General features: G+C 45.5%; 1 pseudogene across 1 annotated transcript in view; it reads right to left on the reverse strand.

Annotated features, from left to right (window-relative positions):
- Nucleotides 1-1063: 1063 nt before the first annotated feature.
- Nucleotides 1064-25694, reverse strand: part of LOC143773139 (ubiquilin-1-like) — a 63954-nt pseudogene continuing 39323 nt past the window's right edge. The window contains exons 4-8 of the transcript XR_013215107.1: nt 25495-25643; nt 23125-23208; nt 13606-13721; nt 12014-12179; nt 1064-1695 (exon numbers count right to left, since the gene is read on the reverse strand). The product of XR_013215107.1 is annotated as a ubiquilin-1-like (transcript). The remainder of the gene's footprint in view (nt 1696-12013; nt 12180-13605; nt 13722-23124; nt 23209-25494; nt 25644-25694) is intronic.

A 25694-nucleotide genomic window follows, 5' to 3' on the forward strand; every position in this document is an offset into this window, starting at 1 on the left:
GAGGACCACACGGACCGTGTTGGAGACAGCGCTACAGTTAAGCGCTGTCCCCAGCTTTTGGTGCTGAAGCCGGCACTCATTCCTTCTCCCCAGCAGCGTTCGCTGGAGAGAAGGAATGAAAAATCAAGGGTTTTTTTATTTTTTTTTTGTTTAAAAAAAAGTTCGGGGTCACCTCCCGCCTCCCACCCCCCGCGCGCCCACCCGCTTGCATTGAAATACTCACCCAACTCCCGCGATGCCTCCTCTGAGCGCCGGCAGCCTGTCCTGTGTGAGCGGTCACGTAGTACCGCTCATTACAGTGATGAATATGCGGCTCCACCCCTATGGGGTACGGAGCCACTGACGTGTGAAACAGGCCTAAGATAACAGTCTGTGTGAAGGAACCAACAAGGTATTTAGTACTGAACTAGATGAAGTTCCTCCAGTTTCTGTAAAACAAACTTCTCTATCTAAAATTGTAAAGCTGCAAAAAAATTAATTAAAAATCTGAAAAGATATAGAGTTAGGCAAGAAATAAAAGAAAAGAAGGAAACAGACTTGTTGGCATTTATTTATTACCTGTGCACAGGAGAGAGAACGACTAATAAAAACGCAGGATAATCAGTTTGTACAATGTGGTTAAAAATTATTAGGGCACATGACACTTTCTCTCATCCGGTAATCAAGTCACAAGAAACAGAAGTGGACTGTGGTGCTGCCTGCTTGTGTCAATACAAACTTGGCAAGATTGCGGGTCAAGTTTTAACTTTACTTAATGTTTAAAAAATAAAAAAGGGAAAAAAAACCAAAAGAAACAAAAAAAAAGGAGGTCACAACAAAAGGCCTTGCTGTCGAAGACATGTGTGTTCTCTTCTACAATGCTTCTACTAAAATCTACACTCTGTCCATAGGAATATTGCCGCTACGGTAACTTTCACCTTGACAGTTCTTTCTGAATGCTTGCTAACTTCACAATTTTCTAAACATAATGGATTACCTTATCCGGTGTGTGGGTGGGCAGTTATTACTACCTGCTGAAAAATGCAAATGTATAAGGGGTAAAGAAGGCAGAGAAAAGTAGAACGCTAAATGAAAACCAAGTAGTATGAATCGGACAGCGTAATGCTATCAAAAATACATGCTGAAGTCACAAAAAGCGATTCTGTATCACTAATTAGAACCTTATTTATTTCTGTATAGTTATTGTATTCTATATAAATTACTACCAAAAGCTAGGAATTTAAAGCAAATGACTCGACTTAAGAAACGGTTAGTTGAAACCTGTTTACCAATTGCGCTGAAAAAAAAAAAGGAAAAGACAAATGTAGAAAGAAAAGAAAAATCACAAGCAATAAAGCATAGGGAAGAGGTGGCCTGTGATACATGCAATATGCTCAAATGAAAAAGCTTGGATTCCCACAGTTCAGATAACTACTGCACTTCATCCAACATTAGTTTGTAAGGACAATGAATTCCAGGAGTCAAACTGAAATAAAGCAGGTGGTTTATCGGGACTTAAAAGCCATTATCAAAAATAAATTACACTTTTTTCTGTGTTGAGAGGGGTTGCTATGATGGTTGGGATCCCAGTAGTCGTTCAATAGGTGCATTGATGTCTCCTCCATTTGCTATTAAAGCCTGTAAATTTGCTTCTCTGTTTAGGAATCCCATTGCACTGAGCTGGTCTAGCTGCTGCTGGAATCGGACTTCTGGATTCTAAAGATACGAGAGAAAAAAAAGCGATTACAGCCATTAGTAGTTCACCATAATTACCTTTAGATTTACTCAAATAATGTATCTGGGAGAAAACATAGCAGCATTAAACATCCACCACTTTTCATACATCAAGAAAAGACCAGCAATAAAAATAAAAATAATGGGCGTGGCTATGTAGCTGAAGAGAGAAGACTTACCCTGAGAGAGCTCCCATCATCCTGGAAATATCCTGCCACTCAGACCCCTTTGTAGCGCGAATTGCTCGCGATTTGTGGCCCCTGCGGGCCCTGGACAGTGTGAGGCTGCTGCGGGAGGTGCTCTGAGGACCGGAGGAGAGCAGTGACCCGACGGAGCCCACAGGAGCAGGGGAACGGTGTGTGACGGCAGCCATTTTATGAGCGCACGCCTTGGCAGAGACAGAGCGGCGCTAGCTCCTATCAATTCCGGGACTCCCCTCTAAACCCTGGGAGCCACTTGGTGCCTGCGGTGCCGGCGGCTGGACTCTGACGCTCTGAGAGCCGGGGGATTCTGGACTGCGGTACCGGTGGGGGCGGCAGCCATTACATAGGCACACGTTCTAGTGATGCTGTGCACCACATTTGCAGCGCTGCCTGGGAGGTGGACACATATCCTGCACCATACCGACGGGACGAGCGGTGAGTGCTCTGAGATATTGGGCCCCGGGTTCCCTTATCTGCAGATACCTGCCCTACTAGTGCTTGTGATTTGGAGGGCCTGGCCCCCCTCCGCCCTGCTGCCTTTGCCGATGCTGTGGACTTCCCCTCCCCCCCTGGAGCATAGAATCCGCTGAGTTCTGGGTGCTGGTGCACATGTCACCATAAATATTCTATATTCCTACGGTTGTCTCATAACAACATATAAACAATCTCTGCTGGCTCTGCTAACTACTTGTAATAGGAACTTGGCACTATTCCAGATTACAACCTTGACAACTCTGCTGCCTCTTATTCCTATCAGATATGCAGCACTCCAAAGGATCAGGAATGGCTGATAGACTAAAACAATATGCTAGAGAGGACCGCTCGGATGGTGGGCGGACCCTCAGGAATACCCCCCGCAAGTTCAGCGTAAAGGCCGTTCTTCTGATAGTAATGAGGAAGGGGAACAGGAGGAGTTAACTCTTAAACAGGCCTCTGAACAACTAATGCAGGCTATTTCCTTAACCAGATCCTCTCTTACTGAAAAGATAGAAGATGTACACACTGAGGTGGGCCGTCTGAGACTAGATATGCAGGCTATGGGAGGACGCATCACGGAGGTGGAAAAAAGAGTGTCACAAATACAAGATACCATTACGCCATGGAGACTAAATTGACGAAGGTGGCTGGCTCCATAAATGCATGGAAACAAAAAGCGGATGACTTGGAAAACAGACTGCGTCGGAATAACATTCGTATCATTGGTCTACCGGAGCGTTCGGAGGGCCAACGACCTGAGGAATTCTTGGAGAACTGGCTCAAAACCTCTTTGGAGGGTGAATTTTCATCAACCTTCTCTGTGGAGAGGGCCCATAGGGTCCCCACGAAGCCCTTCCCCCCTGGAGCTCCTCCGAGACCCTTTTTGGCGCGTATTCTTAACTGCAAAGATAGAGATGCTATCCTACGTATGGCACGGCAAAAGAGCCCTATCAAGTTCCACAATTCCACAATTTCGATCTTTCCTGACTTCTCCATGGAGCTTCAGAAGCAGCGGGCATGGTTCCTGGAAATTAAAAAACAACTCAGAGACCGGAATGTTGTGTACTCCATGCTTTATCCCGCTCGCCTGCGGATCGTTCATGAGGGTTCCTCTATATTCTTCACTGATCCGGAGGAGGCGGCCGAGTGATTACGGGTTCACGGGGTGTCCAATGTAAAGACATCCTAATGCACTCGAGTGGATGATTATATAATGAAGCTTTCTGTGTGGGTGTCTAGCCTACCAACAATACAGAACGCTTAATTTAGCGAGGGTATCCAAGTTTTCATCTGATAATAGGAGCATGGGACTATGCTCCTACAATGTTTGGTTTTTGGTTTGTTCTTTTTTCTATGTTTGTTTCATAGGTAAAAATTGCCACCAACGAATCTCTCAGCCTCTATGTGTAATCCCTAGATTTTGCCCGGACAATACTGCTTACTATACTGTAATGAGTGAGTATGGGGTCTGAAATAATATGCATGACCAGGAATGTGCGTGGCATCAAATCTCCCCGGAAAAAAATTAAGGTATTCTCACAGATCAAGCGTTACCACCCACACATTGTAGCGTTGGTCGAGACACATCTGACTACGGACACAGCCCGGTGTGTACAGAAACCATGGGTACAATGGTCCATACATGCGTTTCACACTAGCTACTCGAGAGGGGTCTCACTGTTAATCCACAGAGATGTTAGATGGGAGATGAGGGAGGCTAGGAGAGATTCTGAAGGTCGATTTGTATTTGTACATGCGCTAATCAACTCTCGTGAATATGTCATATTATGTATTTACAACCCCCCTCCAGCTAATTTATCAATATTTTGGATGGCAATGAGCTTTGCCTTAAGCTTTCCAGACGCAAACGTCATCTGCATGGGAGATTTTAATCTGGTCATGGATACCCGCTTGGACAGGCTGAGACTAGATGACGATGTGGGAGGGGAGCCCGCCTCTCAGACTCCATCCCAATTGGCTTCATTTATGGAGGGAAGTGGTTGGTTGGATTTGTGGAGAATGGGTCATCCGGGGGTAAAAGGCTATACATGTCATTCGTCTACCAGACGGTCTCTCTCTCGCCTAGATTATATATTTGGATCCGTAGGATTGGCAACATGGGTGGATAGTGTTGAACATGGCAATAGGGGAATATCGGACCATAGTCCGGTCGTTCTTAAACTTAAATTTGGGCAACCAAATGGCGGCATGGTATGGAAATTGAATCCATTTTGGCTTAAATTGATGGACTCCAATGATAGAACTGTGAGCCAGCTGAAAGGCTTCATTTTATCTCACTCGGAGCCCCAGAGTACTAATATATTTTGGGATACCCTTAAGGCATATCTAAGGGGGTGTTTATCCTCTACAATATCTTACATAAAAAGGATGACCTCAAGGGAGGATGACGAGATGGAGCAACGACTAAAAGACTCGGAGTCCGCATATATATCTGACCCAACTAATGGTAACAGACTTGAGTGGTTAACGTCCCAGAGGCTATATGTTCAGCATAAAGACACTAAATCTAAACGTAAACTATTTTTCACTCGCCAATCCTATTTTGAATTGGGAAACCAGGCTAGCAAATTTTTGGCTTTTTTGGTACGCCAACACAATGTCTCCAATACTATATTACAGATTCGAACACCAGACGGGTCATTAGTGTCCTCTAATGAGGAGATACTTTGCTGTTTTCACGATTATTATAAGTCGCTATATACATCTAAGTGTGACTTTGATATTGCTGAGAACCTGGATTATCTATCGGATATAACATTTCCCCTATTGACCCCAGCTCAGCGAGCCTTTATGGACGCGGAGTTCACTTTGGAGGAGGTTGAGAATGCGTTGATGGACATGGCCTCTGGGAAGGCCCCTGGTCCAAACGGGTTTCCCATTGAATTATACAGGAAGTACCACGATATATTGGCACCACTCTTGTTGAGGGTGTTCGGGGGGTGTGGGAGGAGGGCTCTACGCCGGACACATTTTACGAAGCAAACATCATTATACTAAAAAAGGAGGGGAAGGACCCACTGGAATGTGGATCCTACAGGCCTATCTCACTGGTAAATGTAGACTATAAAATCTTTACTAAAATCCTAGCCACAAGATTGAATTTGATCATACTCGACCTTATACATCCAGACCAAACGGGTTTTATGCCGGGCAAAAATACCTCTATCAATATCAGACGGGTCCAATCAGTAGTCCAGTATAGTTCATTGGTACCAGATAACTCCTGGGCATTGGCATCGCTAGATGCGGTTAAAGCCTTTGACTCTCTTGAGTGGCCCTTCCTATCAGCATGTTTGAAAAAATATGGCTTTGGGGATAAATTTTTGAAATGGGTGGGTCTATTGTATATGAAACCCAAGGCCCGTATAATTGTTAACGGCTCCATCTCTAAATCCTTTTCACTGTATAGAGGAACCCGCCAGGGGTGCCCCCTCTCCCCGGCCCTCTTTGCCCTTGCAATAGAGGCTCTGGCGATACGTATAAGGTCCTCTGTTGATATTAAAGGTATGGTGATATTTATGGATGAGGCGGAGGTAACATTGCCCCGGGTAATTGCCATCATAGATAAATTTAGTAGACACTAGGGCCTTTATATAAACTGGGACAAGTCGGCGTTGATGCCCCTCTCCCATAATCCACTGCCCGGCCTTGGGACCCTTTCCTCCCTCCCTATTGTACCCAGTTTTAAATACTTGGGTATACATATCTCTCAAGGCAGTAGATCTGATCTACAACTTAATATACTCGCGTTGTTAGAATTAGTCAAACTTAAATTTGCAGCTTGGAGCAAACTTCCGTTATCTGTAGCCGGCCGTGTTAACTTAATCAAAATGATATTGCTCCCCAAGCTCAGTTACTGTCTTCAACACAGTGCTGTGCTGATCCCAAAATCCTTTTTTACAAGTTTGAATTCTCAAATCACAACTTTTATATGGGGGAAATCTAGGCCCAAACTTAAGCTGTCTACGCTACAGAGATCAAAGCAAGGGGGTGGGGCGGCGTTGCCAGATTTCTATTTATATTACTTGGCTGGTCAGGCCAGAGCTCTTAATAAATGTATGCCTAATAATTACCTTCCTAACTCTGAAAGTCATCTTCTGCATGCGACTCAAATGGACTGTCCACTAAGCTTTCTAAAATTGGAAAAAATCAATGTCCCTCGTATGTTACCTTTGCTTCGCTTGGCATGGTCGGTTTGGAGGCAAATTAAAAAAACTGTAGGATTCAAAGATATTGTGGCGGAGATGCCCCTGTGGAAAAATGGCTATTTTTCAATTTTATTGAATCACCCGTCCGCTGACTTCTGGATCGGACTTGGCATCTCCTCAATAGGTGATCTGTATCCCAATTTTTCCGATATCTACAGCTAAGGTCAGCCGTACAATCATATATGAGACAGGTGGGTGCAGGTCGTGCTATATCCTCTCTACCCCTGATAGGAATTCTTAAATCGCAGGGCCCCCAGGGTCTTATCTCCTCCCTATATACCTATTTGCTATCTTCGCGAGATGCGTCTACTGTCAACTCTATCAAGGGGAAGTGGGGGGGACTTCTTTCCGATATGCAGGAGGAGGAATGGGAAGACATTCTTGAATCCCCGATTAAAGTTTCCCCGTCAGTTAATAACAGGATGACTCAACTATACATAATACACCAATCATATTTAACTCCAACAAGGCTCTTTAAGATGGGTCGGTTTCCAACGTCAGAGTGTACGCGATGTCACTCCTTAGATGCAGACTTTATTCACATGATATGGAGTTGTCCCATTGTTCTTCACTACTGGAAGGAGGTAACATCGCTACTAACATCACTGCTATCAATTCCGGTTCCCCTTAACCCCCTAGTTTGCATATTTGGAGTATGGGAGGAGGAGACCTGGGATCATTACATTGATACTTTCTTACGTGAGACGCTCTTTATGGCACGGAAGGTACTGGCTTTGCGGTGGATGGGGAACACGGGTCCATCCACGAGAACGTGGATTGAGTTGGTCAACTCGATTATTCTATATGAACGCACGTTATATCAGAACAGAGGGTGCCCGGGTAAATTTGAAAAAATCTGGGGTAGGTGGAATTCATCCCATCTTACTCTGTAGACTTGTTGTGGATTGGGGATATCGCATGGAGGATCAGGTATGAGGTACGGCGGCGAATTAGTAGTTAGAGTAGATATAGTTTTAATTCAAGTGTTTAGGTTTTCTGAGGTTCTCCATTGATATGATTCATATGTTCATATGACAATCGGTCCAATAGCCTTAATAATCACAATATATTGTTGGTTATGATCGACAGTTGTATTTTGCTATATGCTTAATAATTTACAATTTGTATGTACCACGTATTGTATTCAACGGTCTTGGATGCAAAATGTTTGTAACATTACTTATTCTGTTGTTAATAAACGAATTTAAAAAAAAAATAAAAATAATGAATACCTTCTCTATAGCACTGCTCATCTGGTCCCCCAGCAAGGTGTTTTTCACCACTGCGGCCAGTGATTTGCTGCAGTGTGCAGATACCATCCCACCAGTACGAGATGCTAGGAGACCTATAGGGGCCTTGGGCAGTGCTATAAGGAAAAAGGCTGTAAACCTCGCTTAGCATATATGTAAATAAAAAAAATAAAAAAAGGAGTGGGAAACCCATTTAATAGCCAGCCCAGAACATACCTACTGGTCTTTGTTAATAAAGCAGATCATATAATGAAGTCCCTCAATGATCTACAGAAATACACAGTAGAATCCAACCTGACCTTGTTGCAGCACAATAGCACGGAGACCCAGGCATGTCACCAGCAGACTTGGGCCTCGGTTACATGGTATGACACAAACAAGTTTAATTTGCCAATTGGCAAATTGTTAATCTAAAACTGTGGCAGACTTATTTACGATTAGAAGCTTCCTTTTGTATGGGTTATGCCAAGAAAACATTTATTTCTAGCTTGTATCATTCGGGGACACAGGAACCGTGGGTTATATGCTGCCACCTAGAGGCTGACACTAAGAATACATCTGAGAAAAAACCTGACTCCTCCCCAAAAGGCTATGCTTGCGCAGCCGACACCCAGCTGCTCAGTGTAGCTTAGGATCATTCAGAAGCAGACATGGGTCTGAGTGTTAGACCTATCTTAGCCATGGTTAGTAACTCATTTTTCCCTTTGTGTTTTTCAGGAGCCCGAATATTCAATAGTATGGTCAACAGTAGAATGATGCCACTTTTTCGCCCCACGGAGCGAAGGAGAGCACCGCCTAAAACAAGGTGTATCCAATGCACCACTCCGTGTCCAGTGCCGACTTGGTAGAGCCCCTCCATCAGGTTGTAAACATTGCACAAACTCCAAAAATTTAAGGCACCAGGTATCTTCCTTCCACAAAAATGATTTTTATTGACACCAGGGTACACAGGAAAATTAGCAACAGTTCAGCCACACAGGGCTTTTTTCTTGGCTTGACAAAGGCCCTGCATGGCTGAAAATTTTGTGGAAGGAAGATACCCGGTGTCTTGGCTTTTTGGAGTACGTGGAGAGTACAGTCTATACATGTCAGCCTGTATCTTCTCTCATCGGACTGGCAGGACCATATACCTTGACTCAGTCCGCGATCAGGTACCTGGGACGATTGGTCCTTTTCCTTTTGACTCCAGACTGTCCTCAATAGAATGGTGCAGTTGTATGGAGTGGAACACAAAAGTCAGACTTCCCAACGCCTAGCCACAGGATCAAGCTTCTTAAGGACAGTTACAGCCCTTTGGAGGTAGCAAGTTCAGTAGTTTGGTTCATCTCTTATGATGTCTCAGGCCCCAGTGCTTCCATCATTTCACCTCCTATGGGAACGCTGGCCAGGTACATCTCTTTCAAGGCTTGCAGGAAGACGTTTAGAGGATTAACTTTTGTTGTGTTGCCTGGACCGCCAGGGCATTTGAAGATTTTACACCTCTGATTTTTCTTAGTTTCCTCTGGTAGGTGACAGGGCAGGTGCTTCTACATGTCAAAGGAATCTTTGTCTTTCCCCAATCATGGTAAGATTCTCCTTTCCCAGTTTGCAATGAAAATTTTGAATGCCTGCTAAGCTCGTGATTCTTCAGACCGAGTCCAGAACTCCAGTTCTTCGTTGCAGATTCCCAAAGATCTCCTCTTCTACCCAATTTCTTGGCCATGTCATTTACTGGCAGGATTGTTGGGTCTGAAGTTCGGAAGGCTTTGGATTTGTCTGACCAGGATTAGAGAACAAGGGCCCTGCACGGGTCACGGGTCAAGACTGCCTGCCTGGGAAGGGAGAACTGGGGCCACTGTATTAGCACCCGATGTGCGGGGCCCTCAATCTCATTTGGGACGCTTTTCAGTCCACTGCTTTCATATCAGAGATATCTTTCCATTTTGGCTTTCCAGCAGGGTGATTTTTTTCCTCTCTAGCAATCTCTTCCATCAGGAGTGGCTTCAATGGGGGCTCCCACCTGTCTCTCTCCTTCTCCTGGACAGAGTGGTCTGGCGTTCGGATCCCTCCTATCTCCTTAGGCCATGTTCACATATTCAGTATTTGGTCAGTATTTTACCTCAGTATTTATAAGCCAGAACCAGGAGGGGGTGAAATATGTAGAAGTGGTGACATGTTTAGTATACTTTTACTCTATTTCACTCCTGCTCCTGGCTTAAAAATACTGATGTAAAATATTGACCAAATACTGAATGTGTGAATATGGCTTTAGAGTATTCTTTGCCTTTCCTTAATGAGGCGATAGCTCTCCTTCGCCTCTCCAGGAGAGGTTCTTACACAATCTGATGTAGTCAGAGCTGTGCAGCAATCCATTTATCTCAGCTGCATTCAGACATTTGGTTGCCTTGTGGGGCATATTGGTATGGTCTGGCAGAAGTCAGATTGTCTCTAGGGTTACCACTGTTCTCCGATTTCTCGTATCCTTTATTGGGGAACACAGATATTGGGTTTTGTTCCTCCCACTGCTTTTCCACTAACTGAATAGCTGGGCGTCTGCTGCCCAGATGTGGCCAGTTGGAGAGGAATCAGCTTTTTTTCCTAAGATTTAATCTTTATTGTCAGACTTCAGGTAGCAGAATACAATCCATGGTTCCTTTTTCCCCTCCCCCCATGAAGGCTACAAAAAAGATTTTACAGTGATTACAATAAAACTGTACATTTTATCCACAAAATAGACAAAAAAGAAAAATCAATCAATGAAAAGTAATTTCTTCAGAACAAGAAGCCTCCTCCCTTTTGAGACTCAATGTTGAGAAAAATAGAGGAAAATGCAAAATATTTTTTAAAATATTTATATAGTGATGGAAAATTAACAAAAAAAGGCAAAGATGTTAAAAACAAATATATATATTACACACACACAACTCATAAGCTAGATTTGCACATTTTGTGTCCATAGACATGCATTCTTTCTTCTACACCTCATTGGGGGACACAGACCATGGTGACGACAATGGAAGCAGTTTCCTTCTCTCGCTTTCTGCAGGTCAATCAGGCTTTCAGAGGGTAGTCTCCGAGCTCCTTCCTCATCCAGGGAAGATCCTTTCTCCCGGTTCAATGGTTATTAGGGACTACCGATGCCAGTCCTATCCTCCTGATCATTGTTCTGTGGATCCGAACGGTACAGCTAGTTCTACAGCAGGTCCACTGCCTTCTGGCGGGTCATCCCATCCGATTCAATCAGACAATCCAGCGTCATGGCCGAGGTACCTGACATTCTCTGTTGAGCCACGATCTATCATTTGGTGATCTCGGCACTACACATCTCAGGAGTAGAACTCTGGGCGGCGGACGCCGTCAGGGTCCCACCTCATGTGAGTGGGAACTTCACCCGGAAGTCTTCCATCAGATTTGTCTTCTCTGGAGCACTCCAGATGTAGGTCGGATGGCGTCCAGACTGAACACCAATGCACTCGAGTTCAGGATTCGGCCTCGAGATCCAAGAGCCATCGCAGTGCATGCTCTGGTTCTTCCATGGTACTAGTTTCCTTAACCCCTCTTCCACTACTTCCGAGATCTTTTCGGAAGCAGGAAGGGCCCCAGTGATCCTGGGAGATCCGCATTGACCATGTCAGGTTTTCTCTTTTGCGAAACTAGTATTTTTCCATCTTATTGCAACAAAACTGCAAATATGGACTTCCTCGCAGGGAGTCTTCACATGTGGTTCTTCCCTATCGCTTACCGTTAGATCTTTGGGACCTTAATGATCCTGGGAGTCTTACAGTAGACTCCTTTTGATCCGGACAGACTTTACTATCAGGGAAGGTCGCCCTTTTTTCTCTGCGATCTCCTCATCCTGACGAGTCTTTGGAGCTAGCCGCTCTGTTCTTTCAGATTATTTTCCCCTATTACCATCAAGGCAAGGTTGCCCTCAGGCCATCCCCGTCCCTTGTTACCAAGGTGGTATTGTATTCCCACAGTTATGAGGGCATTTATGGAAGTTATGAAAGCGAGAGAAGGAAACTGCTTCCATTGTCGTCACCATGGTCTGTGTCCCCCAATGAATGGCTCGGAGAAAAGGATTTTACGGTGAGTACACAAAAATCCCTATTTTCTAAACACCAAGGAACCTAACATTTGCACAGGATGTCGGACTACTTGCCTGCGTATTAGCACCAGAAAGGGCCTGAAGCATATGCTGTACAAACTGCTGGTGACCAGGTTCAGAGATTCCAGACAATGGACTTGCGCTCTCAGATGACCCTGAAGTGCTCACAGGTGCAGGATTTGAGTTGGCAGTGCCCCCAATACCACCCAAACCAGTAGTCCTAGATGTAACAGGAAAAAAAAATAAAATTACACTTAAGACTTTGCTTATTGACAAAATCAAACTTAAAAGTGGTTGTTCACTACTAGGACAACCCATTCTCATCCCACATGTTTGGCCCCGATAAAATAAAAACTCATATACTCACCTGCCGTGCCAACACTGTTCAAATGGTGTCGGCACTCGCTCTCACGGGGCTTTCCTGAGGTCATGACACGTGAGCCCATTGCCCAATCAGCGCTGGCGTCACTGTCTCCTTCAGCAGCTGTGGCTGCTGTCTGACCTCCCCTTGATTACGTATACGTCCGGAGAAGACAGTGACGCCAACGCTGATTGGGCACTGGGCTCATGTGTCATAACAACCTCATGAGAACCCCGGTGAACAAGTGCTGACACCTCTGGAACGGCACCTGCACTAAGTGTTTATATTTTATTGGGGCCAATGTTGTGAATTCTGCTTTTGGGCTCCCTCCGGTGGTTGTAGGTGGTAATGCAGTTGTCTCTGAGTTGCAGTCCTGGTCAGGTGTATCTGCTGATTGCAGTTCTGACTGGGGTATTTAGGCGTGCAGTATTCATTAGTCCTTGCCAGTTGTCCATGGTTGTTGGGAGGTTTTGGTCCTGGTTTGGTTCCTTCTGCCTTCTGCCAAATCAGCAAAGATAAGTGTCTGGTTTTGTTTCTGTGGCACACATGCTGTGTGCTTAATAGTTCTGTGCTATTCGGTGTTTTTTTTTGTCCAGCTTAGATTGTGTCAGTATTTTCTCAGTCTTCTTGGATTCTCTGGAGTGGCAGATATACATTCCATGTCTTTAGTTAGATTGTGGAACTTTTTGTATTATCTGCTGTGGATATTTTTGGAAGGGTTTTAATACTGACCGCTTAGTATTCTGTCCTATCTTTCCCTATTTAGCTAGAGTGGCCTCTTTTGCTGAATCCTGTTTTCTGCCTGCGTATGTCTTTCCTCTCCTACTCACAGTCAATATTCGTGGGGGGCTGCCTATCCTTTGGGGTTCTGCTCTGAGGCAAGGTAGTATTCCTATTTCCATCTACAGGGGTATTTAGTCCTCCGGCTGTGTCGAGGTGTCTAGGGTTTGTTAGGCACACCCCACGGCTACTTCTAGTTGCGGTGTTAGTTCAGGTTTTGCGGTCAGTACAGTTTCCACCTACTCCAGAGAAAGTTCATGCGGCTCCAAAGTCACCGGATCATAACAGGCCAAACATGGGGAATAAGAAGAGTTATATAGTCTGAGTCTCATTCACTACAACCAGCCATGTATTTATACTCCGGTTGCCATCTTTTTGTCAGGGAATGTCATTGATTCCTAGAAAAGTAAAATATATTCAGATCATTCAGAACAAATGTGTAAGATTGTAGAGTAGCCATTTATTACAAACCTGTACTTTTTTATATTATTTTGTTCTAACTTACCCTGGAACAAGTGAAGGAGCTTCTCTACCCAAAGTCTACAAACCCTGCTGGATCTGCAATAAAGCCTTCATTGCTCTGGGGTTTGACATGGCAGATAATGTATCAGGATTTTGCATCTTGAAGGCAAAAGGAAAAAGTAATAATCAATGACTATTGGAAAAATTAGGCCAAACATCTAGCATTCAATTTAAATGATTGCAGCAACAAACCTATTACTGCTTTCTCATATCTAGTAAAAAAATGAAACTCCCGTACTTTGTAGATAGTATTTAAGAAAAGTACTGTCCTTTCTAAAGCAGACCTATGTGTCTCCATGGTAACAGACTACAAACAAACCCTTTGTAGTCTGATCTTGCTGTCAGTACTCTCTTCCAACTGTCCCCTAAATTACGCTAACTTATCTTGCAGGATATCTAAAAGTAGGATCAAATTAAAAAGTGTCTGACGTTAAGATCAAATTAAACATGTGCACAGTAGCTGTGGAAAGAGAAATAAAGGACATTATTATTACTGTCAAAAATTGCTTTTTATAGCTTTTAGGGAACATGAACATTTTCTGCAAAGGTTGAGAAAGCTTACAGGAGTATCCAAGACTTTTGTACTTTTTCTTATGGGGTTGTTGCTGTTCTGTGGTTCCAGTCTTCTGGCTCAGAGCAGTTACGTACAGCTCATACTGCTTCTTTTAACCTATCAGCAGAGCAGCTCTTTCTATGCCGGTCTGCACAATTGAAAGTGGTCACTGCCGACATCATGCTGATTGACAGCTAGCTCCTCACAGTTATGCAGCGGAGAGCCAGCTGTCAATCAGCAGAGACAGCCAGTCAAGAGAGCAAAGTGGAAAGGAAACTGCTCTTTCATCGTGATGGCACCGAAAAGCACAAAATCGCCAACAAGCGTGATCTATGACCACTCTGAGCCAGTAGAGATTGGCAGCGGACAGAACAGGCAGGTACTTAGTATCTGCCTAAGTTCCCATAAAAAAAAAAATACAGAAGTCCTGGATAACCCTTGAAATGTTTTTTTCTTTATCCGATGTAGGCAGTTGGCATGATATGACCATGACATTATATAGAGGTAATGAGCAGTGTTGTAAATCCAGCAGTGGGGTAAGCTAAACCCTCACTGGTCTCCCCTCTCAGGGTATCCTGAGCTCACTGTGAAGCTGAAAAGTCAGTCTCCTTTCTACTGAGAGTGTACAGAAGTTCATAGTAGACAGTGAGTAATAAGCACAGGATGCAGGGAATGTTGGGACAATATGAGTGAAAAGTCTGCCCACCAGCACACTCTCTAGGTGAATACACACATTGCTATACCCTTTGAACACCAGGCAGCACTATACAATGTAAGAAAATGTCATCACTAGGGTTGAGCGAAACGGATCGGACAAATTCAAAAATCGCCGACTTTTGGCAAAGTCGGGTTTCATGAAACCCGACCCGATCCTAGTGTGGGATCGGCCATGAGATCAGCGATCATCGCGCCAAAGTCGCGTTTCGTATGACGCGTTCAGCGCCATTTCTCAGCCAATGAAAGAGGACGCAGAGTGTGGGCAGCGTGATGACATAGGTCTCGGTCCCCACCATTTTAGAGAAGGGCATGACAGTGATTGGCTTGCTTTCTGTGGCGTCACAGGGGCTATAAAGGGGTGTGCACGCAGACCGCCATCTTACTTCTGCCGATCTTAGCATAGGGAGAGGTTGCTGCAGCTTCATCAGAAGAAGGGACATAGTTAGGGAGGGAAGATTAACCCCCAAACCGCTTGTGCTGTAGCGATTTCCACTGTCCAACACCACCTTTGTTTTGCAGGGACAGTGGAGGCTATATCTTTGTGCATCAGCTCTGTGGCTTATTAGGCTGCCTTATAAGGCTCCCTGATAGCTGCATTGCTGTTTGCACCGCTGCTGTGCAAACCAACTGCTTTTTTAAAAGCAAAAATCCTGTTGCTCCTTTCTGCACAGTTATCTTGTTTATTTGTCCACACTTTTGTGTGCAGCAGTCCTTTTTATTTCTGCCATACATCCTGAGATCATTGTAGGGAGATTGAAATTGTACTACAGTCCTTGTATTTTTTCATATATCTTCCAGCCACTTGCTGCCACTTACATTGTGTTGTTTTATACACTGTGCCTGAGTTTGGGTTGAGTCTCCCCCCCAAAAAAGTGAGATTCAAATTCTCACAAAGTGGATATACCTCGGTCCTCTTAGTTTGTCGTATATCAGCCAGCCACTTGCTGCCACTCACATTGCGTTGTAAAATACACTGGGCCTGAGTTTGGGTTCAGTCTCCCCCCAAAGAAGTGAGATTCAAATTCTCACAAAGTGGATATACCTCAGTCCTCTTAGTTTGTCGTATAACAGCCAGCCACTTGCTGCCACTCACATTGCGTTGTAAAATACACTGGGCCTGAGTTTGGGTTCAGTCTCCCCCCAAAAAAGTGAGATTCAAATTCTCACAAAGTGGATATATCTCAGTCCTCTTAGTTTGTCGTATATCAGCCAGCCACTTGCTGCCACTCACATTGCGTTGTAATATACACTGGGCCTGAGTTTGGGTTCAGTCTCCCCCCCCCAAAAAAAGTGAGATGCATATTCGCACAAAGTGAATATACCTCAGTCCTCTTAGTTTGTCGTGTATCAGCCAGCCACTTGCTGCCACACACATTGCGTTGTAAAATACACTGGGCCTGAGTTTGGGTTCAGTCTCCCCCCAAAAAAAGTGAGATTCAAATTCTCACAAAGTGGATATACCTCAGTCCTCTTAGTTTGTCGTATATCAGCCAGCCACTTGCTGCCACTCACATTGCGTTGTAAAATACACTGGGCCTGAGTTTGGGTTCAGTCTCCCCCCAAAAAAAGTGAGATTCAAATTCTCACAAAGTGGATATACCTCAGTCCTCTTAGTTTGTCGTGTATCAGCCAGCCACTTGCTGCCACTCACATTGCGTTGTAAAAATACACTGGGCCTGAGTTTGGGTTCGGTCTCCCCCCCAAAAAAAAGTGAGATTCAAATTCGCACAAAGTGGATATACCTCAGTCCTCTTAGTTTGTCGTGTATCAGCCATCCACTTGCTGCCACTCACATTGCGTTGTAAAATACACTGGGCCTGAGTTTGGGTTCAGTCTCCCCCCCAAAAAAAGTGAGATTCAAATTCTCACAAAGTGGATATACCTCAGTCCTCTTAGATTGTCGCATATCAGCCAGCCACTTGCTGCCACTCACATTGCGTTGTAAAATACACTGGGCCTGAGTTTGGGTTCAGTCTCCCCCCCAAAAAAAGTGAGATTCAAATTCGCACAAAGTGGATATACCTCAGTCCTCTTAGTTTGTTGTGTATCAGCCATCCACTTGCTGCCACTCACATTGCGTTGTAAAATACACTGGGCCTGAGTTTGGGTTCAGTCTCCCCCCAAAAAAAGTGAGATTCAAATTCGCACAAAGTGGATATACCTCAGTCCTCTTAGTTTGTCGTGTATCAGCCAGCCACTTGCTGCCACTCACATTGCGTTGTAAAATACACTGGGCCTGAGTTTGGGTTCAGTCTCCTCCCAAAAAAAGTGAGATTCAAATTCTCACAAAGTGGATATACCTCAGTCCTCTTAGTTTGACGTATATCAGCCAGCCACTTGCTGCCACTCACATTGCGTTGTAAAATACACTGGGCCTTAGTTGTGGTTAAGTCTTCCCAAAATAAAAAGGGAGATTTAAATTCTCAACAAGTTTATATACACCTTCTACCTTGTTTTACAGTACCATATAACGTTTGTTATTTTAATTACATTTTCCCCAAAATGAGGAAGTCTGGTGGAAGAGGCCGTGGGCGGTCGTTGCCAGCTGGTACTGATGGTGGTGGTGGTGGTGGAGCATCTGGTGGTAGTGGGAAAAGCAAAATAGCACCTAAGCCTGGAGGTGTTGAGCCAGCGTCATCGTCTGGCTACACAAGGCCTTGAAGGCTCCCTTATCTGGGAGTAGGAAAACAGCTTTTAAAGCTGGAGCAGCAGGAAAAAGTTTTGGCTTTCATTGCTGACTCAGCCTCTAGCTCTTTCACCTCCTCTTCAGAAAGTTCCAAATATAAAAGCAGCGAGTCATCAGTGGATGCTCCCGGTCAGGAACAAGACGTTTCCTTGTGTCCTTCACCAAAACCAAAAGTGAAGGATGCGTCAGGCGACACTACAGGTTACTCCATGGAGCTCTTTACACATACCGTGCCTGGGTTAGAAAGGGAAATTGTTAACTGCCCATTACAAGATGAATCGGACATAGAGTGCACTGATGCACAGCCACAGCTAGATTATTATGCTGTTCCATTGACTCAGATCACTACATTGCCCTCGCTGTGTACTGAGCCAGAATCTGACCCTGATGAGACTATGGTGCCCCGTCTCGAACGCTATAGCACCTTACACGGCGACACAGAGGAAGGTGCACATGACATTGAAGAGGAGGTGATAGATGACCCAGTTGTTGACCCAGATTGGCAGCCATTGGGGGAAGAGGGTGCCGCTGCCAGTAGCTCAGAAGCGGAGGAGGATGATCTGCAGCAGCCATCTACTTCGCAACAGCTGTCATCTGGCAGGCCCGTATCAGGCCAAAAACGTGTGTCAAAACCAAAAACAGTTTTAGGACAGCGTGGCCATCCGGTGAAAGTAGCACAGCGTGCAATGCCTGAAAAGGTATTCGATAGTAGGAAGAGTGTACTGTGGCAATTTTTTAACCAAGATCTGAATGATCAGTGCAAAGTTATCTGTAAGAAATGCTCAAAGACGTTTAGCAGAGGGAAGAATCTTCAAAATTTAAATACAACGTGCATGCGTAGACATTTAACCAGCATGCACTTGCAAGCCTGGACTAACTACCAAATGTCACGTACCGTTGGTGCACCTGCTCAAAATGAAGGTAGTCAGCAACGCTACATTGCTTCCCTCACTGTAAGCCCACCGGTTAGGACACCACCAGCAGCAAATGTGGAGGTATTGTCGCAAGGCCAAAGCAGTCAGGGAATCACAAGGTTATTGGTAGGAAACACTGTATGTAGGCCAATATCAAGAATACCATCACCAACCCTCTCTCAATCCGCCATGTCCACCACCACCACCGCTAGTTCCACTATATGCAGCTCTCCAGTCCAGCTCACCCTACAAGAGACTCTCGTTAGGAAAAGAAAGTACTCATCCTCTCATCCGCGTACACAGGGTTTGAACGCCCACATTGCTAGACTAATCTCATTAGAGATGATGCCCTACCGGTTGGTTGAAAGCAAAGCTTTCAAAGACCTGATGGCCTAAGCAGTACCACGCTATGACCTACCCAGTCGGCACTTCTTTGTGAGAAAAGCCATCCCAGCCCTCCACCAGCATGTCAAAGACCGCATTGTCCATGCACTGAGGCAATCAGTCAGTGGAAAGGTGCACCTCACAACAGATGCATGGACCAGTAGGCATGGCCAGGGACGTTACGTGTCCATCACGGTGCACTGGGTTAATGTGGTGGACGCAGGGTCCACTGGGGACAGCCATAGTGGGACAGTTCTCCCTAGCCCACGGTCTAGGAAACAATTGGCTGTAGGCGTTCGCCACCCCTCCTCCTCCTCCTCCATAAGCGAAATCTCGTCCACAGAGCGCAGTCGCACAACCACTCCATCCGCAGCTGCCAGTGTTGCACACGAGGTGTCCCATTATCGAACAGCTAGTGGTAAGCGTCAGCAGGCTGTGTTACAAATGAAGTGTTTGGGCAACAACAGACACACCGCGGAAGTACTGGCCGAGTACTTGCAGCAAGAAACTCAGTCATGGCTGGGCAGTGTACATCTTGAGGCAGGCAAGGTAGTCAGTGATAACGGAAGGAATTTTATGGCTGCCATAGCCCTTTCAGAACTGATGGTGCAGTGCTTCCTGAAAAATTATCCGGGGTTACCAGCCCTGCTCCTGAAGGTGTGAAGACTTTGCTCGCACATCCGCCGGTCGCCCGTACACTCTAGCTGTATGCTGAACCATCAGCGATCGCTGAATCTTCCCCAGCACCGCCTAATAATCGACGTTGCAACAAGGTGGAACTCCACACTGCACATGCTTCAGAGGCTGTGCGAACAGAGGCGAGCTGTAATTTATTTGTGGGAGGATACACATACACGGGCAGGCACTTGGATGGCAGACATGTAGTTGACTGGTGTGCAGTGGTCAAAGCTACAAGACCTCTGTCAAGTCCTTCAGTGTTTTGAGGAATGCACACGGCTGGTAAGTGCAGACGACGCCATCATAAGCATGAGCATCCCACTAATGCGTCTGCTGATGCAAAGGTTGACGCTCATTAAGGAGCAGGCGTCTGCAGCCGAAGAGGAGGGAAGCCTTGATGACAGTCAGCCATTGTCAGCTCAGGGAACTCTCCTGGACGAGGTGGCGGATGAAGAGGAGGAGGAGGATGATGGGGATGAATATTTATGGGAGGAGGATGCTTCTCAGGGGGCAATAGAAACTGGTGGCGTTGCAAGGTCAGGTACAGGGTTTTTGCGGGACATTGGCCCACATGGCTGAGTATGCCTTGCGTATCCTAAAAAGGGACCCCCGCATTATCAAAATGATGACCGATGACTATTACTGGTTGGCCTGCCTCCTAGATCCACGATATAAAGGAAAATGACAAAATATCATGCCACATGAGAACCTTGAGCAAATATTGGCTACCAAACAAGCAACTCTTGTAGACCAATTGGTTCAGGCATTCCCAGCACACAGCGGCGGTGATGTTTCTCACACGAGCCGTAGTGGGCAACATGGGAGAGGTGTTAGAGGTGCACAAATCCGAAGTGGCGTTGGACAGAGGGGTTTTATGACCAGGTTGTGGAGTGATTTCGCAATGACCGCTGACACGACAGGTACAGCTGCATCGATTCAAAGTGACAAAGTATGGTTACAAACTACTTTTCCGCCCTTATCGATGTTCTCCCTCACAGGTCATTCCCCTTTGATTACTGGGCATCTAAAATAGACAGCTGGCCTGAATTGGCAGAATATGCATTACAGGAGCTCGCATGCCCTGCTGCTAGTGTGCTATCAGAAAGAGTATTCAGTGCTGCTGGTTCAATACTGACCAAAAAAAGGACACGTCTGGCTACCCGAAATGTTGATGATCTAACCTTCATTAAAATGAACCAATCATGGATTTCAAATTATTTGGCCCCACCTTTCCCTGCTGACACGTAGCTTGCCTGAAAAATGTCTTGCTTTTGGCCTCCTCTTACTGACTTCTCCAATTCCTCCATTTGCAGCTGCTGAATGTCCACCATAGGCCATTTATATACCTCCCTATATGGGCTGACTTCCCCCACAGGGCCGTGGTCACCACTTGGCGCAAGCACCCGTGCGAGTGCCGTTTGCCTGGACAGGTGGGTGTGCCCACTCTTGGGCGACGGCACTGGCACAGGGTCCCTCATAGTACAATGAAGTGTCTCTGACGGTGGTGGTGCACAACCAACGTCAGACACACCGTCGTAATATGAGGGGCCCTGTGCCAGTACCGCAGCCCACGAGAGATTGTTCCCCCCCAGCTCGAACAGTGCTCTACCACTTGCAATACTTACCTCTCCCTGCTCCACCACTGTGTAGTATGTGCTGTTAAATCCTTCAATGGCACTGCCAATACAAATTTGTTGAAGTGATAGATGATAGTTAAAATATACAGGGGCCCTGGCCTCCATTTAGACCAGTTAATATGTTGTGCCTACTACCACTGTCTGCTACTCAGCAGAGGAGCCCACCCCTGTACCTAGCTATGCCACCTGATTATTTCTGAAATTTTTTTTGGCATTTAGCCTACTTTATTATTAGGGCCTATTCACTGTGTCAGCCACTCCTTACAATTGTCCTCCGCTGAACAAAGCAACACCGCCAGTTTAGTCCTGTTACCAATTTTGAACTGCATTTAGCCCACTTACTTATTTGGGCCTACTCACTGTGTCAGCCACTCCTTACAATTGTCCTCCGCTGAACCGAGCAATGCCACCTGGTTATTCCTGTTACCAATTTTTAACTGCATTTAGCCCACTTACTTATTTGAGCCTACTCACTGTGTCAGCCACTCCTTACAATTGTCCTCCGCTGAACCAAGCAATGCTGCCTGGTTATTCCTGTTACCAGTTTTGAACTGCATTTAGCCCACTTACTTATTTGGGCCTACTCACTGTGTCAGCCACTCCTTACAATTGTTCTCCGCTGAACCAAGCAATGGCGCCTGGTTATTCCTTTTACCAATTTTGAACTGCATTTAGTCCACTTACTTATTTGGGCCTACTCACTGTGTCAGCCACTCCTTACAATTGTCTTTCGCTGAACCAAGCAATGCCGCCTGGTTATTCCTGTTACCAATTTTGAACTGCATTTAGCCCACTTACTTATTTGGGCCTACTCACTGTGTCAGCCACTCCTTACAATTGTCCTCCGCTGAACAAAGCAATGCCACCTGGTTATTCCTGTTACCAATTTTGAACTGCATTTAGCCCACTTTATTTGGGCCTACTAACTGTGTCTGCCACTCATTACAGTTGTCCTCCACTGAACAAAGCAATGCCGCCTGTTTAGTCCTGTTACCAATTTTGAACTACATTTAGCCCACTTTATTATTTGGGCCTATATGTGTTTCCTCCTCATCCTGCCCATTGCCCAGCCACTGCTAGATGAGTCCGCTGGTACATTGACCCAGACCACTACATTCCCCTTGCACTCTACACAGCCAGAATCTGACCCTGCTGAAAGTCAGGTTCCCCTTCCCGCATACTATACCACCTTACACGGGGACAAAGAGGAAGGTGCAGATGAAAGTGCAGGTTCCTTCATCAGGTGGGAGGGCATACTCGTTGGCGATGTCACTGGCACAGGGCTCCTCATAGTACGCAAAAGTGTCTCTGCAGGTGGGAGGTGCCACCCGCCATCAAACACACCGCCATACTATGAGGGGCCCTGTGCCAGGGCCAACGAGTGGGCCCCCACTGCTTGCTCATGATCACAGCACTTGCAAAGTTGAAATACTTACCTCTCCCTGCTCCACCGCCGTGTCGTATTCCGCGTTTCCTATGCCCACGAAAATCTTGAGCCAGCCCTACCCCCCCCACAACTTTAGCCAAATGACCCCCAGTTTTCAATGCCTAATTATTATTATAAAGTAAATTAAGATTGACAAGCTTCAGTAATAAGAATTGATGTTTTTGGCATTAAAATGGGCACTGTAGGTGTTTTCCTGTCCTCCACTCACTGCCGACTTTGATTCCCCATTGACTTACATTGGGTTTCGTGTTTCAGTAGGCCCCCGACTTTTCGGAATAATCGGCCGATTTCACCCGACCCGACTTTTGACAAAGTCGGGTTTCGCAAAGCCCGACTCGATCCGAAAAAAGTAAAAGTCGCTCAACTCTAGTCATCACTCTTCAACGATTTTTTTTTTCTTTGCAGCATGTAAATTACAAAAATTGTTCATTGTTATAATTTATATCATGAATATATTTAATGGCGGGACAACCACTTTAAACATACTTGCTTTAGGAAAATAGGCATCTGCTGTCGCATTTGATCTTGAAGCTGAGGATTTCCACCGAAGAGTGGATTATTCTGCATCATCTAAAAAGCAAAGCAGTTATGCATAATGTAATAAACACACACACATATATATATGTATGTATATATATATATATATATATATATATATATATATATATATATATATATATATATATATATATAATAAAAACTACAAACAGGAAAGCACCACAAGCAAAGGCACCTGGTAATAACTGTACGTAATAAGCGAGTTGAGTAGTAACATGTAGTCAATTACGACAGATGCCAGTTAACATGCTGCTAAATGAGAAAACAGAATTCCTTTGGCTCCCTTATAGTTGTTAGTAAAAAACCAGGTCCCCAATTCTTTAAGACCAGCTTTTTTCTCACCAGTCTTGATAAGATGGCTCAGTGGAGAGACACCTCTAACACTTTATAATGAATCAAGTAAGGTGAAGTTGGGTGCGCCACGCCACAATCCTACTCCAGGTGGGGATTGGAGTAAGATTTGTAGCGCAGTGAATGCAGCTACTTGTCATGAATTTGCCAAGCCCTGCCCATTTTGACAGAGCTGGATAAAACTTGACTGCCCTTACCTTAACATTCCTCCCCTGTTCCCCCGACACATGGAAAGAAGAACACACGAAATTGATTCATAACTTTTATTTGGAGAGTAACCTTAAAAACATCTCTCATCTTAAATCTTCAACAACCCTGTTTTGCTGGAGGGGTAAGGTCGCAGCTCTCCCTGTTAACCATCGGAAGTTGTGCTGATATGCCGCCGGACTCCCGGCACATGTTACCCAACTTACTCTTCCGCCAATCACTGCGACTTCTTAACTTCTATAACTCACTAACCAAATTCAACCATTTCATCCCCTGAATGAAACAACATTGGGAGGGTGGGTGGGCAGCAAAATCACTCCTATGTTGAAAGAGGCCGGAATCGCCTCAGGCACCACCTCACACGCTGCCGACTGACTCAGCATAAACTGTCACCGGAAGAGAGGCACTCACAGCCGGGGGGGGGGGGGGAGACCACTGAATTGTTAACCCTTTCCGCGTGTTCCGGAGAACAGGGGCAGGAAAAATAATAACTTGGTCGGCCAGTCAGGGGGCCTCCGTCATTTAAAGCCGGGCCCCCGCAGACTGCCTTACCTTAAAGGGAACCTGTCACCTGAATTTGGTGGGACAGGGTTGCGGTCATATGGGCGGGGTTTTCGGGTGTTTGATTCACCCTTTCCTTACCCGCTGGCTGCATGCTGGCTGCAATATTGGATTGAAGTTCATTCTCTGTCCTCCATAGTACACGCCTGCGCAAGGCAATCTTGCCTTGCGCACGCGCAGTATCCTTTGCGCAACTGCGGGCAAAGCCAAAAAGCATTAGTGCGCATGCGCCATTGCAAAATACTTCCGGGACATAGTACTTCCGGAGCATGCGCACTAATGCTTTTCGGCTTTGCCCGCAGTTGGGCAAAGCATACTGCGCGTGCGCAAGGCAAGATTGCCTTGCGCAGGTGTGTACTACGGAGGACAGAATGAACTTCAATCCAATATTGCGGCCAGCATGCAGCCAGCAGGTAAGGAAAGGGTGAATCAAACACCCGAAAACCCCGTTCGTATGACCGCAAACCTGTCCCGCCAAATTCAGGTGACAGGTTCCCTTTAACATTCCTCCCCTGTTCCCCCGACACATGGTAAGAAGAACACACGAAATTGATTCATAACTTTTATTTGGAGAGTAACCTTAAAAACATCTCTCATCTTAAATCTTCAACAACCGTTTTGTTGGAGGGGTAAGGTCGCAGCTCTCCCTGTTAACCATCGGAAGCTGTGGGGATATGCCGCCGGACTCCCGGCACATGTTACCCAACTTACTCTTCCGCCAAGGAGTAGCTATGACAACTCAGAGCTACGACCCCCACCCAGAGCAAACAATGCCTCCTCAATCCCATCCTGTAGGCCGGACAAAAATATGTCTAAGCCTATGTCCGTCAAATGTACCCCATCTGGTCGCAACATCCTGGCATTGTTCCCTTCCAGTTGTTTGTGTCTTACAACTACACCGCCCTTAAAATGCACAAACCTGGAAATACGATGGTTTACCACTCTTCGTGCTCTCTCAATACCCGCCCAATCATGTGCTCCTCGCCAAACCACCCTGGGTATGATTTCCGACCATACAATTACTAACTGTGAGAAAAACCCCGAAAATGTATCAATGTCTGCCCGCATTAGTGTAAGCTCTGTCAATTGTATCACACCCAAATCGCTTCCTCCTGCATGCAGAACCAAAATAACTCTGTGTGCTGATCTTCTTGAAATTTGAACCACCTCTACCAACACCTGAGACCATGTCAGTCCACGAATGCCTCTCCAATTTACATCCATGCTGTGGAACCCAAGCGATCTTCCTCCTGGTCGAAACTCCGCTCTCTGCTCGGCCCAAAATACATAAGAATGGCCCAGGATCCAAACACTTGACCTAGTATAGCCTGAAATGACAATATAACTGGAATTTTTTTTTTTTTATCTATATAAACAAA

The sequence above is a fragment of the Ranitomeya variabilis genome, chromosome 1, assembly GCF_051348905.1.
Source record: "Ranitomeya variabilis isolate aRanVar5 chromosome 1, aRanVar5.hap1, whole genome shotgun sequence".
NCBI lineage: Eukaryota > Metazoa > Chordata > Amphibia > Anura > Dendrobatidae > Ranitomeya > Ranitomeya variabilis.